Here is a 19439-nt window from a genome sequence, read left to right on the forward strand (position 1 = left end):
GTAACCCTGGGCATAATGGATGAAAGCAAGGCACATTGGATTCAGGCCCATGGCACAAAGCACACTGCCTGGCTTCAAAATAGCCCCTTAACCCCCACCACATGGCCAGGCCCTGCCTGTACCAGTCCTCAAAATGGCCCCCACCCACATGGCCATGCCCCATCAACACCCCAAAAAATCGAAAAACACACAAAAATCACCACAATCCAATGCCATCCATGCCCTCCATGATGTTTACATTAAAGAGACCCCACAGAAAGACTCAGTCCATGCACCACTGAGTACCCCTGGGCAAAAGGCCCCAACAACAGCCAAAAAATCAAAAAACACACATAAATCACCACAATCCAATGCCATCCATGCCCTCCATGATGTTTACATTAAAGAGACCCCACAGAAAGACTCAGTCCATGCGCCACTGAGTACCCCTGGGCAAAAAGCCTCAACAACAGCCAAAAAATCGAAAACCACACAATAATCACCACAATCCAATGCCATCCATGCCCTAAATGATGTTGAAATTCAACAAAACAGTTGTATCATGCACCCATAACTAACCCTGGTCCTACTGGATACTGTGGCTACCCTCAATATATTTTATTTAATGTTCTGAAAAAGTTCCAAAATTGTAGTTGCAGCAACTGTAATGCCCCAAACAAACTTACTTGGGAAATTTCTAATCCAAAAGTGATCCAAAGAAAGTCAAAAAGGCCTCAAATCCAAATATCCAGCAGCATCCACAAAAAGTAATCCTTCCAGGTCAAGATCCAAATCAAAGTGACCAGGACATGAACAAATCACTGGGAGGAGCCTGCTGGACAGGAACAGGAAGTTGGAGACTGTGGGGCACTTCCTTCCTCCCACCCCCTCCCCCAAATGGACTCCTTGCAAAAAAAAGTGCAGGCAAATGTCAACCTGAGGAGTTATTCTGATAAAAATCATCATTTTCAGAAGGTTTATGCTGCCTGCTGGTGGATTTCTTGTGCAGAATTGCAAATTTTGCAATTTCGCGAGCACGAGATTGTTGCTGCCCGCCGCATCTACGTGTTCGCAATTGTTTACTCCCGCGATGCATGATCAAGGGCCTTTATGACGTACTCGCGTTGACAAACTGCTGTGCAAGGTAGCGGGCCGCGATGACGTAATCGCGGTCAACAAACTCCCGCGGGATCACGCAGCAAGATCCAAAATGGCGCAGCACACGCAAACATGGAGAAAAACAACTCTTCAAACGCTGAATGACGGTAAGTGAACGGCGCGCGCCGCAATATTGTATTTGTCAAGCGCGACCAAGCAGAAAAATCTGCTGCGTGTGAATTTGCGAATTTTCAGCAAATTCGCGAGAATTCGCGGATTGCGAACTTGCCGAAAATCCGCAAATTCCGCGAGCGGAACGGATTTTACGCCCATGCTTAATGAAAATCCTGATTGTCACTTTCAGTACAATAATCGTCATTGTAATATTGTGCACACTGAGAATTCTGCTGATCAAAATAATTCATAGAATTCTGAGGGGGAAAGAACGCTGTACCTGAGACAACGCACCTCGCCCTCTACCCCTAGATGCTGACTGAAAACCACCACGGCCTCGTGGCACTGGCAGTCCACCATTACGCTGCAATAAAACCGGACAACTACTCTTAAAATGACCTTCCTCTTTACAATAGGCACATTGATTAGGACCCAACAAAGGTCGTGGAACAAAGGGTGCAGGTTTCTGTAACAATCTTTCAAACTGTGGAGGCTGTTGCGATTGACGCTGAGCAGAACGAGGGGGATAAGCTTGTTGCAAAAGAACCTTTGTTTTTAATTCTTTAGTCTTTTTCTCCACTTTATCCTTTTCTTCCTTATCCCTATTCTCGTAATACTGAGCAGTAGCTAATATCTGGGCAGACGATGAAACAGCCCACGAACTCTCGGAATCTTTCAATTTATGCGATAATTCTGGAAGTAAATTAAATACAAATGTATCCACAAATAATCGCTGTCCACCCTCGATGAGAGTGTCTCCTCAAAATGAGTAAAGAAATCGGAGACACTCTCATCTTTCTTCTGTTTACACGCAGCTAACGTATTCCAATTAACACGTAGGGCAGGCATCATCGTCTTCATTAAAGCTATTATTATACCAGGCAATTCTGTGATCAAATCATCGGGTTCGCACCACCTACTTGTGCTGTATCCGCTGCAGTTATGGCAGAGCAATTACCACCTAAAGCTTGGTCGTGGTCTTCCCTACGAATCCGAGCCCACAATGCCTGAGGCACTACATTTCCCATCAGCAAATCAATATCTGCTAAATTGTTAATACACGCATCAACAGTTTGGGACAGCTCCTTATAATACCCAGCAGGATTCTTACGTGGGTCCGGTAAAGACTGTTTAAGCGCCAAAACCCTCGATCTTTTCCAAGGGACATGTACCCATATACGCTGGAAATGAGCTGGGACACCTGGAACATTACCTGCCTGTGGAACTGCATCCCTCCAGATCGGGGGAACCTCTCGCATAGGATAGTGTTTCATTTTACGCTGAACCGTAGGATCAGGTTCGAGAGAAGCTTGAGAGAAAAAGGAAGACCTAAAAGTGACAAGTGTCTGGACGGCATTCTCGACGTCGGGACCCACAATAAGTCCTTTATCAAATTAAGCCTGTATGTCAAACAAACCCTGAGGAGGTAAATCCAAATCCATATCTCCCCATCCTTTAACAAGAGTATTACACATAACATTAAAAACATATCTCTGTGTAGGCGCATTCCAATGAAGAAAAGTATCCAGGATATCGCGCACGCTATACTGTGGACCACTCATGATCCAATTATGAGCAAGGGAGTCCAACTTAAGTTGCTCCTCAGAATCTGGAATTTGACTACGGGATTGCCTTCGGGACAAGACAGGAGTCAAATTAAGAGACCCAAAGAAAGGTGATAAAAGACCAGAAACAGTATCGACCTATCATTTACGAGCCGTAGGAGAATCTGACAATAAAGCGGGAGACAATGTATTAAGCACAGTAGGAGAAGAGCTAGTTGCAAGAGAAACCGATGGTAAAGGAGACTGAGGTACAGAAGTCGTTGGCAAAGGAGGTGGAAATACTGGAAGAGGCAATTGTGGAAGAACCGGAACAACTGGCTGAGCAACAGGTTGCTGAACAACAGGTTGTAATGGGGGTGCATTAGCACCTAATACATAAGGCGGAGGTAATCTCAACAAATGAGACATTAAGGGATCGTCGTCAAGATCTTTAGTCTGTGAGGGAGTAGTCAGCACAGGATAACATTTATCTATTGCCATACGATGCTGTCTTTCTGAGACTTCAATCATCTGATCAGTCTCATTTTTTTTAAACTGCTGGGCAGCCTGTAAAATCGTCATATTTTGAGTTTTCTCATCTCTTTTTGCCTGTTTAATTTCTTTCTGTTTGGCTTCTTTACGCCATAGGCGGAAAGAGTCAAACATTGCTGGCCGGGCTTTTCTCTTAAACAAAATTGCTTCTAAATTATCTAATATGTTAGGCTCAAAGCTACCATCTTGTGGCTACTGCAGAACACCATCTTTCTTCGTATATCGGATCCATGTTTCATTAAAAATAATGGGGCCAAGACCATGTTTCAAATAGAGCTCACAAGTGGGAGTTCCAACCGGAGGAATTGGACAAGACAGAGTCCTCTAGCCGGGAATCCCTGTTACAGGTAAAACAGCAGAACTTCCTAAACTTACTAAGCCCAGGCATTTCGTAACGGACTGGACTGTTCACAAACTTCAAGGGGGTTAAGGCAATGAGCACAGCACAAATGTACTTACCCCTTGGCTTCGACTAATGCAGAAGTCGAATAACAAAAACAAAACAAAAGAGTGGGCGCTACCCACGAATAGTTAACTAAGTGTTTTCTCATGCCAACCGATGTCCGTCTAACCTCTAGTGATACCAATCATCACCAGAGGGCCAAGGCAGGACGGCAGTCAGGGCAGCAGTCATCAGCAGCCGTCGGAAAGGAGTAGCCGCGCTGAAAAAGACCTTCGTCCACTTCGACATACAGGGGTCGCTTGCGTGGTTCGTGAATCCTCCAGAATTTTCTTGCGAAGCTCCTCACGACCCTCGGGCTGAACCGCTACCACTAAAGCCACCCCACGTTGGGCGCCAGTTGGAGAACCGGGCCTTATGGGCCGAGCGGCGCAGGGCATGCCTAATATCTCCGATTTCACCTGCCTTGTCAGACAGAGACACAGGACACTCTGTTAGGCGTAGAAAATCGGATTTCTTAGCTGCAGCTAAGCACAGTTATCCAAGAAGTACAGTTGTATATTCTTAGGAGACTGCCACTTAATTCCGTGGTGCACAATCTTTTATAATACACATATTTACAACGTCTACTCCCTAAACATACAAAACTGACAAATAGGAAAAGTTTGAGAACAAGCTATCAAGTATCTTGAATACGCCCTCCTTTCAGACCCCGTGTGCTCTCCTCCCCTCACGTTAATCAATGCTAGTGCCCGTAATCCAATTTGCTGGTGGCAAGACATATTTGCGTGCTTCAAAGGATAGTTGTGTAATAGGAGAATACAAGGAGAGAATAGCGAAGGCCAGTCAAATAAGATAAAGTAAGAAAGAATGGTGGGACCCAAACAGTCGACTAAGACAAGGATCAATCAGTCTAGACATGGATTACCAAACTCGGTCAGACCCTGACATCGGTTTCGTAAACAAGGACAAGGGGTTACTTTTTAACAAAAGAGACGCATAGCAGCTGAAAGACCAGAAACACTACGTTCACCGTGCTGCCTGAGTGAAGGCAACATAAAATGGCGGATGGACACAAAATGGCGGCTAGATACGAAGCGAAGTCGAAAACCACAGAACCTCAAGGGGGCCTCACTGACCTACCCGGGCCCTGGTGACCTCCACCTCTCTGGGGTCAAAATAATTTTTTTTAATGGGTGGAGGGCCACCCTGCCCCCTCCCAGGCCATTCCCGGCCCCAGGGACGGCCACCTCCACCGGGGCAGACCTTCATACAAGAAAGGGGTCATGCTGCCCCCCTCCTGGAGCCAATAATGGCCCTTGGGACCGCAACCCCCCAGTGCCAGCTCCTGCCATGTCCCAGGGTGCCCACCCACAAGACACAGCTGTTTTCTGTTGCTTGGCGGGAGCTTTACCGCCCCTGCCAAGCCAAGGTAAACCCCCCACTTTTAAACACAGGTAGCTGGAGTTCTAGCAGCTTCCTATGTCTGAAGCAATGCTGGCTCCTGCAGGAGGTGGGTAGACAGCAGAGACCATGGGGGCCTTCAGTCTTTCCCCGTGGTGACAGTAGATACTGGGTGCCCTGATGGCACACAGCAGACTTGGCCGAGCCCAGGGGATGATGTCCCAGTGCTGAAATCAGCCCAAGGAGGGGGCTGCATGGTCCCCCTCCTCTATTACAAGACAGAATTATTAAATAACAAGGGCCGGACTTGGGGGATGGGGTCCCTGGGGTCAAAATCAGCCTTGGGAGGGGAGGCGCACACCCCCTTCCTGATTCCAACAAGGCCTGACCCCAGAGGATGGGGTCCTTGGGGCTAAAATCAGCCAGGGGAAGGGGAGCCACATGGCCCCCTCCCCTAATAAAAGATTACAAAAAAAAGACAGCCTGGAAAAGTTGCCAGAGGCCCCATCCTCTTTCTCCACCACTCTGTAAATGGGCCTACTGGCGCACTACTAATTGGTGGATGAAGTCTCTTGGTATGCTGAGGGTCCTTGGGGGCCAACATCCCCTCTCATTTCCTCTAGTAAGTTCCACATAGCAGGATTGCTGAGAGGTCATTGGAGGCCACACCCCCTTTATCCACCACTCTGCCAACGAGTCTCCTGTTGCACTACTGGTTGAGGGGTGAAGTCACCTTGGATGATGAGGGTCCTTTGGGGCCAGGAACCCTTCCTGTAACCTCTAGCAAGTCTCCCATAGTGGGATTGCTGAGAAGACTTTGGATAGAATGCCCCCTTTCTCCAACAATCTGCAATAGTACCTCTTGCCACATTACTGGTTGGTGGATGAAGTCCCCTTTGATGCTGAGGGTCCTTGGGAGCAAAGAACCCCACCTGCTACCTCCAGTAAGTCCCACACAGCGGGATTGCTGAGATCTGGTCGGAGGCCACGCACCCTTTCTCAATCCCTCTTTAAATGCACCTCCTGGTGCACTACTAGTTGGAGGATGGCGCCCTCTTGGATGCTGAGGGTCCTTGTGAGCTAAGAACCCCTCCTGTTACCTCCAGTATGTTCAACACCGTGGGATTCCTGTGAGCTGGTTGGAGGCCCTGCCCCTTTTCTTCACTACTCTGCAAATGTGCCTACTAATAAAAAAACATAGAAATCCACTTACAAAAACCAAACATTATAGGGACATTTAAATTTGTAAAATGAATTAAAAAAACTGGGAGATTAACTTAAAAAACAGAAGGTTACAGGGGCATTATACTTAGTAAATCGACATTTAAAAAACATAGAAATTCACTGTAAAACCAAAGGTTACAGTGAGGTTATAGTTAGGCTCAGATGTCACTAGTACAAATCCATAGAAATTTGCAGCTATAGTTACCTGGGCTACCTATAACTTTCGTCTGTGAAATGCACTGCTTACGACCTCACATATTATATGACTCATGACATGGTCAGTGACATCACTGATGACATCACTCATCACTCCCACACCCATGCAATCACTCACATACCAATACCAGTACTCTTACACCCACTCAATTCTCCATGGAGCTACCCATACACCCTCTCACTCACTCATACAGCTGCTAACACAACCATTCACTCACCCTTACAACCACTCATACAACCAGTCACTCACCCTCATAGCCACCCACACAGCCATATGCTCACCAATACAGCTACTCACACATAGACTTTCACCTATACAGTCACTCTCACACCCACTCACACGCCCCTTTACAGCCTCTCAACAGAGCTACTCACTCACCTATACAACCACCCACTCACTCTCTCACTCACACACCCACCCAACCACTTACATACCCATTCACACATCCATGAGAACACTCTCATATCTGTTCACTTACCCATATAGTCCTTCACACAGATACTCACTCTCCAATAGAAACCATTTACACACCAACTCACGTAACCAAACACTCACCCATACAGTCAGTCAGTCAGTCAGTCAGTCAGTCACTCACTCACTCACTCACCCACTCACTCGCTCACCCATATCATCACTCACTCACCCATACAGCTACTCACTCACCTATCCAACCAGTAACACACCCACTCACTCAGAAATATAATGAGTAACACACTCACAGCTATTCACAACCCTCCTTATATACCCATGCAGCCACTCACACACCCAACACATTCACACACTCATACAGCCACTCACACACTCACAAAACCACTCAAACATTCACTCACATACCCATACAACCACTCACATACCCACTCACATACCCATTCAACACCTGACAGAACCATTCACTCACCTATAGACCTCACTCTCCATACAGTCACTCATGCATGCACTCACACGCCCATACAGCCTCTCACACACCCACTAACACACAGATAGAGACATTCACACACCCACTCAGGTCACACTTTTAGAGATAGTATCACTCATTAGTAGTACAACTAGTATAATAATCTAACTTTTATGGTAGGTTAATATATATATTTAACCCATAAATTCTTATGAACACTTACGCTCACTGGATGATGTCATCAGTGATGTCACTGACCATGTCATGAATGATGTAATATGGAATGTCATAAACAGTGCATTGCATGGGCGTACTTTAATGGCTATACACTATTTTATGTCATGCTCGGTAAATTGGGGCCAAAAATAGGGCGGAACATTCTACTACAAAGTATATTTCTCCTGAGATTTATCTGAGCTTGCATTTTTCAGTTTTCCATAGACAAGGCGTTATTCTGGTTTTCTAATAACTTTGGAGCTGTTTGATGAAGCTTCACCAAACTTTCCAAAACAAATGGCTATTCACTAGAGATGCTTCCTGGAAACTTTCAGGGTGATCAGTTAGGCAGGGGCTGAGTAAAAGGGGGGGCTTAAAGCTAGACCTGGGCAGTTAATTTAGCTCTGTTTGTGGAGTTTGCAGAGTTTTCCGCACTTTGCACTCGGCAGAGCTCGTGGAGTGCAGAAAACTCCGCTTCGCGATGTGCAGCGGAGTTTTATCCCCGCTCACAATCGCGAACAGTAAGTTCGCGATCGCGAACAGTAAGTTTGCAAGCACGAGCTACCGCTTGGGTAGAATTACTACCCGAGTGGAAGGAATACCAGCACAAACTGCAGTTCACACTGCACTCCGCTACTCGTGGAACTTCGCAGAGTTTTTTTGTAATTTCGTGGAGTTCCATGTAGCAAAACTCTGCAAACTATGCCAAGGGTTACCTAAAGCCCATTTCCACATGCATTTGCCATAGTCATCTAAAACCTGCTAAATGGATTTGAGCCAAATTTGGCCGGAAACAAAATCTTGGTTCGCAGATTGCTTTTTGTGTTTTGGTGTAAATCTTTTCAGTAGTTTTTGAGATATCAGAGTTTTCAAAATATCCGTGTGTCTGGAATTTTGGGTTTGAGAGACTCCTATGAGAGTCCCTTGAACCCAATAAAAAAAATAGAGCCTCCTGATTGTCCCAGGAAACTTTATGCAGACAAACTTTGTGAAGTATACTGAAAGGGGACATGAATAGGGAGCCCCTTCCTTAGCTCATTTTGAGCCTGGGGAACCCATATCCTGGGGGGCAGGAATGTTATTTAAGGTGAGGGGCATGACTCTGTCCCCTCCCTGAGCAGTTTTCAGCTCTGGAAACCTCATCACCCAGGGCCCAATGTATTAATTAGGGGAGGAGGTGCACAGCCACCCTCCCGAGCCTAAGGAGGCCCAGGGGATTCCATCCCTAGGGCCAAATCTAAAATTAAAGGGGAGTGTAGCTGCATAACCCCCCTCCCTGAGCCTTAGAAAAGGCCCTGGGAACCCCCATCTCCCAGGGTCATCACTTTAAACCTAAGGGAGGGGGGCTGCATGGCCCCTCTCCCTGAGCATTTAATGGCCCTGGGGACCCCAGCCCCTGGGGCCCACTAACTTGTTGTGTTCCAGGGAGCCCTGTCCAAAGACATAGTAGTTTACACATCTCTGGAAACAAGTGTTTGTTCTATTCTGGCGGGAGCCTTTTTCAATCTCCAGCCAAACAGGTGCAATCAATAAGGCTGCTCCCAGTCTGCAGGAGATTTTAAAAGGTTGTCATCGGCTTGGAGCAGACTTGTATTCTGTTTCATTGCCCCCATAGATGGGAGCAGGGATACAGAGCACGGCCCACAGGGAGCACCTAAATTGCTCTTTCCTCCAGGCAGGAGCAATGTAACCCCTGAAACATGTGGGGAGATGGCTGGGGCTGTGCAGTCTCTGGGGCTATCCCTGTGGCCCTCAATATGTGGTTTGTAAGTGCAAAGGGTGGCCGCCGGGGCACCCACCTATTTATATTGGAGGCCCGATGATTCGGGATCCTGGTGCCTGAGAAGGCTTGGGAGGGTGGGCACACAGCCACTCTCCTCAGCATAAGAAGTCCCGGGGATGGCCAAATTCCAAATGCAATGGGAGTGGGTCACATAACTCCCTTACTAGAGCCTTAAAAATGCCCTCGGGCCCCCTTCCCCCCGGGTAGTCACTTGATACATAAGCGTTATATAAATATATCCTTCTGTGGTTGCCAGTAGGTAATTATAGTTAGCACCTAATTTCCATAGGGAAACCATTTTTTTTGTCCATACATTTGGTGTCATTTGGCGAATCCTCAAAAAATGTTCAAAACTAGTTTGCCACTCCCCTCGGCTGCTGTCTTTAAAGTTTCTGGGTGGTCCGTCAAGTGGAGCCAAGAAAAGGGAAGGGGGGCCTAAGACATGTGTTCCCAATGTAATTTCTTATAGTGATTTTAGACACTGCTACTGCCTGAACAGCAGAACACAGTTTCCCTAAAGTTGGGAGTAATGTAGACATTGGTCCAGAGAAGTGCCTTTTTCTGATTTGGTATAAATGCATAAAGTGGTTTTAGAGATATTGACCAAAATCCAAATTTGCATATCTAGAGGCGTGGATCCTCTGAGGATCAGACAGTTCCCGTGCTGAAATGTGATTGGCTATCAACACTTCAATCAGGACTTGTTGGCAGTCAACTTGATAGAATTACCCTGACCAGCTAGGCCTCTTGGGGGGGAGGTCCCATTTAGTTTTTTACATCTTTTGCCGTACATGCGCGATGGGGGTCACCAATTTGCGGTAACCGCGAAAAAAATGCAAGCGTGGTCTCCCTGGCTTATTTTTATCAAAGGCCCATTTGGGCCAGGTCCGTGGGGCATACTATAAAAATAGAGGGTGGTGCACAGACCCCTCCTCCTAGGGCTTATGATAGACACCTTCTTGGAGCAAATACTTGAAAATATATCTGAGGACATGGCCACTGGGCCTGCCTGCATCCCAGGGACTCCCAACTCCCCAGGGCAAATTGTGCTAAAAGAATGCAGGGGGGCCATCTAGCTCCCCAGACGTCCGAAGGTCATTTAGTGAAAATAAGGGGAGGCCATGTGGCCCCCCCTACAGCACCAGGGACTGCCTCCTCCCCGTGCTAAAATAAAATATTGTAGGGGGGTCTGACATGGCCCACCGGCCCCGGAGACCACCTCCTCCCCGGAGCTAAAGAAGACGATGTAGGGGGCCCTGTAGATAGATAGATAGATACATTTGTTTTTCTTATTGAATATGTACTTACATATTCATTGAGAAAAAACAAAGGTAAAAAGTAAGTTATTTTTAGGAAAAACTTAATGTATTAATTCTATGCAAAAATGACTTGAACTAGATACACTTTAGAAATTAAAAAGTTCTAGCTAAAACTTGAAGTTACAATTTCCACAACAACCAAAGCTTTCTAGAACTCGTGCATCTGTGTGCAGAATGCTGTAAACCCGCTAGACAGACTAAATTTACTGTAACTCATGCCTTCATCCTGCACTCCCTATACCCATATTATTTTACTCATAGCATGTTAAATGAAATCATAGCATTCGTAACAACACTCATGCCATCTGAAAATACATAATTTAAGTGAACACCATGCATGATACGGGGTTGAGCTGTTATCGTTGATTTAGCCTGTCTGGTGGAGTGGCTAACAGTGGGATGAAATAGAGTGGCTTGGAGTGGTCTACAGTAGAGTGGCGTACAGTAGAGGAGCATAAGGTGCAGCTGTATAGAATAAAGTGGAGCAGAATATAGTACGGTAGGGTAGATAGAAGTAGGGTAGAGTGAAGTGGGTTAGAGTAGAGTGGCATACAGTAGAGTGCCGTAGAATACAGTGGCATAGAATGCATTTGCTTCAAGTACAGTGGTGCAGAGCAGAGTACTCTGGAGTACAGTAAAGTGGGGTACAGTGAAGTGGGGTAGTGTAGAGTGCTATTAAAGTAGAGTGGCATACAAAACAGTGGCGCAGAGTGCATTAGTCCTTAGTAGAGCGGAGTGGCATTGAGTGCAGTGGTGTAAAGTGGAGTACATTGCAGTGAAGTAGGGTGCCCTAGAATGGAGTGTAGTACAGTGTATGAGTGACGTGCAGTAGAGTAGCATAGAGTGCAGTGGCATAGAGTACAGTGGCATAGAGTACAGTGGCGTAGAGCGAAGTGGGGTTGATTGAAGTGTGGTAGAATGAAGTGGGGTACAACAGAATGGCATACAGTGAAGTTTGGGACAGTGAAGTGTGGGACACTGAAGTGTGGGACAGTGAAGTGGGGGACAGTGAAGTGGGGGACAGTGAAGTGATGGAGAGTGGAGTTGCGCAGAGTACAGTGGTACAGAGTAGAGTTCAGTGGTGTAGAGCACAATGTCATAGAAGTCGAGTAGAGTGGAAAAGGATGGAGTGATGTACAGTGGTTTGATATGGCACAGAGTAGAGTGGTGTAGAGTAGCGTGGTGTAAAGTAGAGTGGCATAGAGAGAGTATAGCAGAATGAAGTGGGGTAGATTGAAAGGCGGTATTGTAGAGTGGAGTAGAGTACTGCGACATATATTAGAGTGGCATACCGTGAAATCTGGTAGAGTGGAGTGAAGTAGATTGAAATGAGGTATAGTAGAGTAGCATAGACTAAAGTGGCGTATGGTGAAGTGGGGTAAAGTGACATGGATTAGAGTTAAGTAGGGTACAATAGAGTGGTGTAATAGAGAGTGGCGTAGAGTTAAGTGGAGTATAGTGAAGGGTAAAGTGAAGTGAGGTTTAGTATTGTGGCGTAGAGTGCTGTAGATTGAAGTTGGGTCGAGTGAAGTGGGCTAGAGTAGAGTGGTGAAAGTAGAGTGGTGTACAGTGAAATGGGGTAGAGTGAAGTAGAGTAATGTGAATGGGGTACAATGGAGTGGTGTATAGTAGAGTGACATACAGTAGAGTGGCATAATGGAAAGTGGGGTAGAATGAAGTGGGTAGTGTGGAGCGGGGTAGAGTAGAGTGGTGTAGAGTAGAGTGGAGAAGTGTGGCTCAATGGTTAGAGCGGCAGACCCTGATGCAGAGGTCTAACCCGGGACCAGGGTTCAATTCCCTGCCTCGGCGGGTCTTGGGCTCAAAAATTCCACGGACCTGATCATTCTCGCCTCGGTGCCTATTCCAATCATGGAGTTCCACTCTGCAACTCTGGCAATAGCTTGCTTAATCTCCCCACAACGCTAAGGATGCCTGGCCTCCACCTTGGGGGTGCCCAGGAGTGGACACCTCACAGGGAAAGCCAGGATGGGTTCCACAGCGGTATTCGTACAAGCGCCTTGAGACCCTTGCGGGTGAGTAGTGCACTATACAAGTATCAATTTACATTTACATTTACATTTACATTTACATTTAGAGTGGTGTAGAGCAAAGTAGGGTTTAGTGAAGGTTAAAAGGAAGTGAAGTACAGTAGATGGCATAGAGTAGAGTGGTGTAGAGTGAAGTAGGTAGACTAAAGTGAGGTAGAGTGATGTGGCGTAAAGTAGAGTGGGGTAGAGTAGAGTGCAGTGGTGTATGGTGCAGTGGCATAGAGTGAAGTAGTGTACAGTTGAGTAGTACTGAGTAGGGAGCAGCAGCATAAAATGCAATTTCATAGAGTAGAGTAGAGTGGTGCAGAGTAAAGTAGAGTAGCATAGAGCGATGTGAGGTAGAGGGATGTGGCTAGAGTGAAGTGGGGTAGAATAGAGTGGTTTAGAGTAGAGTGGCATACAGTAGAGTGGCCTAGAGTGATATGAGGTAGAGTGTAGTGAGCCAGGATGAAGTGTTGTAGAGCAGAGCGGTGTGGAGTGAAGTGGGGTAGAGTGGAGTGATGGACAGTAGGTGCAGTGCCATAGAGTGCAGTGGTGTAGAATAGTGGTGGACAATGAACCCCACTCCACCAGCGGTGTTTTCAGAGTTTTGTCCACTCCGCACCCTGCTTGAGGTGCGGAGTTAGGCAAAAACTGTCTACTGCTGCATAGCGAAGTTACCAGCGCCTAGCCCCACTACAGAGTACTTGTGGATCCTGATTAACATATATGGGAATTACAATTCTATTCATGTAATCACTGTGCCATTCATAAAACACCATTCATTCTCTATGTCACATCCCAGATACACCGCACATGTGTAATACCCCACTCACAGCACACACTACCTAGCATGCAGGGAAGAGGGTAAAAATGCTTACCTGAGCCCCATCAAACCCAAGCATGGCTGCAGCCCTTGGTAGCTTGGAACTGAAAGGGAGTTGCAAAGACCCAACTCCGTTTCCACTAGCCTCTGAATGTTTTACGAGTGTTTCATATGGACAGGATTTTCCAACGCTTATGACAAGTGCAAAATAACCCTTTTGTACTCCACGATCAACTGCTGCAGCTTAATTGGCTGCCAACATCACTGATGTCACATTGAGAGGTTCGGCAACACCTTGCATCAGCCCAGCTGCACCGAAGTGTGGGCTGTCCTCAATGTCAGCCATGGAGCCTTTCACGGTTGTGCTACTGCTCTGCCTGCTCACTCTCACCCAGGCTGCCCGGATGGAGGCTGCTCAAACCCCTGCTACTGGGAGTGGAATGGGGTGCTGCACAGGGTGGACTTCTGCTCGACCTCGGCCTCCCCGTGCTACCCCCTACCTGAGTGCTATAACCACTCACCGGCTACCTCTTAGTGTGAATGTTTATGAACCTGCGTTATGACGTTCCTTGCAGCATGTGCACCCCCTTACACCTCTCCCCACCTCTGCAGCAGGGGTGCACATTGGCACAGAGGACAGTGTGTAAGGTATTTTACAGGGTAATGGCGTGGGCCTGTGAGAACAACCAGAGGCTCTGGGGTGTAAAACCTCCATAGCACACAGAGCGGAACACCACAGAGTTCGTTGGAGTTTTTTGGTCACTCCGTGGAATTACGCCAAGTCCTTGAGTAGAGAGGTACACAGTAGAGTAGAGTGGGGAAGAGTGAAGTGGGGTAGAGTGAATTGGGGTAAAATAGAGTAGCGTACAGTAACACACAGTAGAGCAGCATACAGTGCAGTGATAATAATGAAGTACATTTATAAAGCACGACAGCTACCTCTAACAGAGGTGTCCTGGTGCTAACGCAGACAAGCAGGCAGGCATAAAACTAGTGAGACTAGCTCTGGTTGAATAACCAGGTCTTCAGCGCTTTCCTGAGCTCAGATTCCGATTGAATTAGGTGAAGCTTGACTGGAAGAGAGTTTCACAATCTACTTATAACCAATGTGAAGGATCAGCTCCCAATGCATGCCTTTGCATATTGAGGTACGCAGAGCAGGTTCTGGGAGTTCGATCTTAGCAAGCGTTGTTGAAGTTAGGGACAAATACATTTCCTAATGTAGCTGGGACAGTCGTCTCTCAGATCCCTGAAAGCTACTGTCAGCGATTTGAATTCAATCCGTTTGGCTACAGGTAGCCAGTGGAGTTGTTTAATGTGTGGAGAGATATGATGTCTAAAAGGTACTCTTTTGATCAATCTCATAGCTGCATTTTGCACCATCTGCAATCTCTTGATCAGATATGCAGGCAGCTCCAGGTAAAGACTATTTGCATAGTTCAGCTTCGATGTCACTAAAGCGTAAACCACGGACCTGCAACAGCTAATCGGCAGTATGTGTAGAAATGTTCTCATACTTCTCAATATACCGAAACAAGAGGCTGCCATGTGATGTATTTGTGTTGGTTGGGTTCCCATTTTACTCCCAGGTTTTTTGAAGAGGTAGAGGGGCATGGAGGAAGTCCATTTCCTCCAGCCACCACAGTTCGGCTGACGGGTGGAGGGCCTTATCAAAGAACAGGACCTCCGTTTTCTTCTGTGTTAAGCTTTAATTTCTTGATGTGTATCCAGCTGAGGATGTCCTTCAGGCATTCCCTAAATCTAGCAAAGGAGTTTGCTGAATGGTCCTTGAAAGAAAATACCAGTTGGGTGTTGTCCATGTAGGAAATAGCTTTTTTCCCATTTTTCAATAAGCGAGAAGAGGGGAGCCAGATATATGTTAAAAAGTAGATCGCTCAATGCCGATCCCTGTGGCACCCCACATCGTAAAGGTTTAGCTTCTGACTTGAAATGCTGGAGAGTGACCCTTTGCGTACGATCACTAAGATAGGACGTTATCCAAGCCAGGACTGAACCTTCTACTCCTCCACTTTTAAGCCTGGCAGTAGGATAAGGTGATCCACCATCTCAAATGCGGCAGACAGGTCCAACAGCACCAACATGGCTGAGGCTCCCGCGTCCACCAACATTCCTAGAGACTCTGCCACCTCCAACAGAGCTGTCTCGATGCTGAAGCCTGCTCAAAATCCAGACTGCGTTTCATGTAAGATGCCGCGTCTGTCAATAAAATTGGTCAATTGAAGTTGGACCAATTTTTCCAGCATCTTTGCAGGTGCTGGCAAAAACGAGATCAGGCGGTAGTTGTTAGGTTCACGCAGGTCAGCGTTTGGCTTCTTCAAAAGAGGCAGGAGCATGGCTAGCTAACAAGAATGCAGGAAGTTACCCGGTGCAAGTGAGATGTTCCATAAATAGTTTGGGGTGGGATTAATAATGTGGGCCAGTGCTCCCCACATTTTTGGGGGGCATGGATCTTCTGGGGACCTAGATTTGCACTTCAGAATCTCTGCCAGGGATTCCTGTTGAGAAAATTCTGAGAGGGAAAGCTCCCCAGCATGGGTTACCATTGTTTCAGTTTCAACAGTATCCATTTTAAACATGAAGGCACCATATACCTTCACGATTTTTTCCTCAAAGAAGTCCGACAATTTAGCACACAGCAACAGTGACAGTGGTATCTTACTTTCAAGTGCACTTGGTTTAGTAAAAGAGCTAACTATCCTAAACATTTCATTGCATGAGTCCTCCACGGTGTTAATTCGATTTACACAGTGGTCTCTTCTAGCAGCCTTTAACGATTTATGAAGTTCTTTTAGAGCTTCCTTGTAGGTCAATTTGGCCAAAAGACAGTGGGCCTTATTTATGAAATCCTTGCGCCGCCGGTGCATCACTTTTTCCCATTTTAAAAGTGGCGCACCGGCGGCGCAAGGCCTTCATAAATAAGGCCCAGTATTCTTTCCTCCAAAGGCTTTCCTTTTGTTTACATTCACTTTTTTTACTCTGAGTTCCTCTGAGAACCAGGGGGCTGACAGAGAGTTTCTGGGGGATCCGCCTAGCCTAGCTGGGGCTAGGTTGTCCAAGGTGGCAGAGATCCACCCAGTTAGGGTGATGGAATCAGTGTTGGGGTCATTGGTGAGTTGAGGTTGACTTCCCGACAGTACCGGGCATAGGGACTCCGGTGTCAGTTTTTTCCAATTCGCCTTGGGTAAATTATGGCTTCTAACACCCAGTTGTGGCATTTTTCTAATAAATGAGAAAGGGACTAAAAAGTGGTCTGTCCATACCATTTGCTCCGGGGCTTCAACGACCAAGGACGGCATGTCTGAGAAAAGCAGATGCAAGATGTTTCCCGCACAGTGGTTAAGGGAGCTTACATGCTGAATGAGATTGGCCTCCACAAGTGACATCATAAACTGAGATGCATGAGCACAGTCAGAGTCCGAGATATGTAAATTAAAGTCTCCTTGGACCGTATAGTATGGACTTCTGCACAATGAGATTGAAGAGATCTGAAGTTAGACTAAGAGCACATCACAATGCAGAGTACAATGCAGTGACATTACGTGGAATAGAGTGAGGTAAAGTGCCACTGTGTGGAGTGGAGCGGCATACTGTAGAGTACCATGGAGTACTGTGCAGTGTCATAGAGTGCAGTGGACTAGAGTAGAGTGGTGCACAGTAGAGTAAAGTGGCATAGAGCGCAGTGTCCTATAGTGCAGTGGCGTGAAGTCCAGTAGCAAATATTGCAGTGGCATAGAGTAGAGTGGTGAAGTGTGCAGTAATATAAGGTGCTGAGTCGTAGAATACAGTGATGCAGAGTGGAGTGGTGCAGAGTGCAGTGGAGTAGAATGCAGTGGTGCAGAGTTGAGTAGAGTGGCATGGAGTGCAGTGGATTGTCATCAGCCAATAATATTTTGTTTTTTTCTTCATGTACCGCATTATATGGAAAAATGACCACGGTATACCACGGCCCAATACACTACTTAAAGTTTGGACCCCTAATTACTACAAAACTATTGAATAGGTTTTCATGAAATACCTAAAAAGGAGTGCCAAATTTTATGAAATCTGTTTTGCCTCTACATCTGATGCAAAAGTCTATGGAAAATGAATGTGTGAAAAAGGAAGTTTTGGAACTCTATTTTTTTCTTTGTGCCCCCTTAATGAATCAACCCAAAACTTTGTATCGTCAGGCAATGTAGAAGAAGCAATAGGTCTGCAAGGTTTAGTGGAGAAACATCAAATGGTGCCAGAGTACTGAGAAATTCCTATCTCTGGGAAGACTAACTATAACTACAGAGTGGCTACTGGCACCCCCCTGCACTCTGTTTATATATATATATATATATATATATATATATATATATATATATATATATATATATATATATATATATATATATATATATATATATATATATATATATTACCTACTGGCAGTCGCCAGTAGGTATATATAGTTAGGATTTTTTCCCTATGGGATTTTTGAAAATTCTATGTCTAATAACTTTGGCGTTTGTGGACGGAATTGGCTGAAATTTTCTGGAAAATGGAACATTTTGTTTCTGAGCAGCCCCTGGAAATTTGGGGGGGGTTCGTCAAGGGGGGGCCGAGAAAAAAGGGGGGTCCCAAAACGTGTTTTTAACATTGAGTTTTCCATAGGGCGGTCTGTCGCACTTTTAGCCCGAACGGCTGAATGGATTTGCACGAAACTTGGCAAAATTGTAGAGACTGGTAGCCCGATGTGCCTTTTGTAGGTCTCAATATATGTGCTCCAGTGGATTTTGAGAAATTAACGTTTAAAAAAAGATATATATCTGTAAGCGCGCTCCAGGCAGCGCTCCGGTCCGCGGACCTTAAGCGTACCGGAACTTCGCGTAGCGAAGCTGATTGGTTATCCGGCGTCTGTAAACATTCCAAACAGTCCGGAGCGGCCGCCATCTTGTCTCTCGGTAGGATTGAGAGACAAAAGGAGGCCAAAACAAAGGTGGAAATAACCATAAGGGGGCATAGTAGATCCTCCCTGACCCCTTAGGTTTAATGTGGAGGCTTTAAAAGGGCCCCGCGGGGCAAAAAAAAACAAAACATTTTTTTTGTTTTTTTGCGTGGGTAGCGCCCGGTCCGCGAACCGGGAAGCGTTCTGGGCAGCGTACTGCAATGAAAAATGAATGATAGACTTTTCAAATGCTGTATGTTAATTGATTGTTGGTTTTGTTGATTATTTATTTATTTTTTTTATTTTTTAAGCATTTTTTATTGTGTTTCATAATTTATTAAACTTTCTAACATTTCATTGTCAGAAATTTCATAATTATCATGGAATATACATTGTAGTCTCTGAGGTTGTAAAATGTCCTCATTTGCAAGGAGGTTATCTACTGCTTGTACACATTGCAGTAGTTCTTGGTCCCAAGTTTCATCCATAAATTCAATCTCATTTGGATCAATGATTTCTGTGTTGGACTCTGGAAGGACAATTTCAAATGAAATTTTTTGTTCGCTTTCCATTTTCCCTGAAATTTGCATAAAAAAAATATATATTAGTAGAGGTAGGGCACTGTTGGGATTAATTTTAGATAGGCAGTTTTTAACAGTGAATTTATCTTTGGGCAGTGTATAGTATCAGAGTGGAAGTAGGAATATAAAAAATTGTATCTAAATTTATAAGTACTACAGAGGGATAGTATATAACTAACAGAAAAAGTTTACCATATTAACTTATAGTGCACAATATACTTCAGTTTTAAAAATAAAAACTTACCTTTAGAAAGAAGTTGAAGGAAT

This window comes from Lissotriton helveticus, chromosome 1_1 (assembly GCF_964261635.1).
Source record: "Lissotriton helveticus chromosome 1_1, aLisHel1.1, whole genome shotgun sequence".
NCBI classification, from domain to species: Eukaryota; Metazoa; Chordata; class Amphibia; order Caudata; family Salamandridae; genus Lissotriton; species Lissotriton helveticus.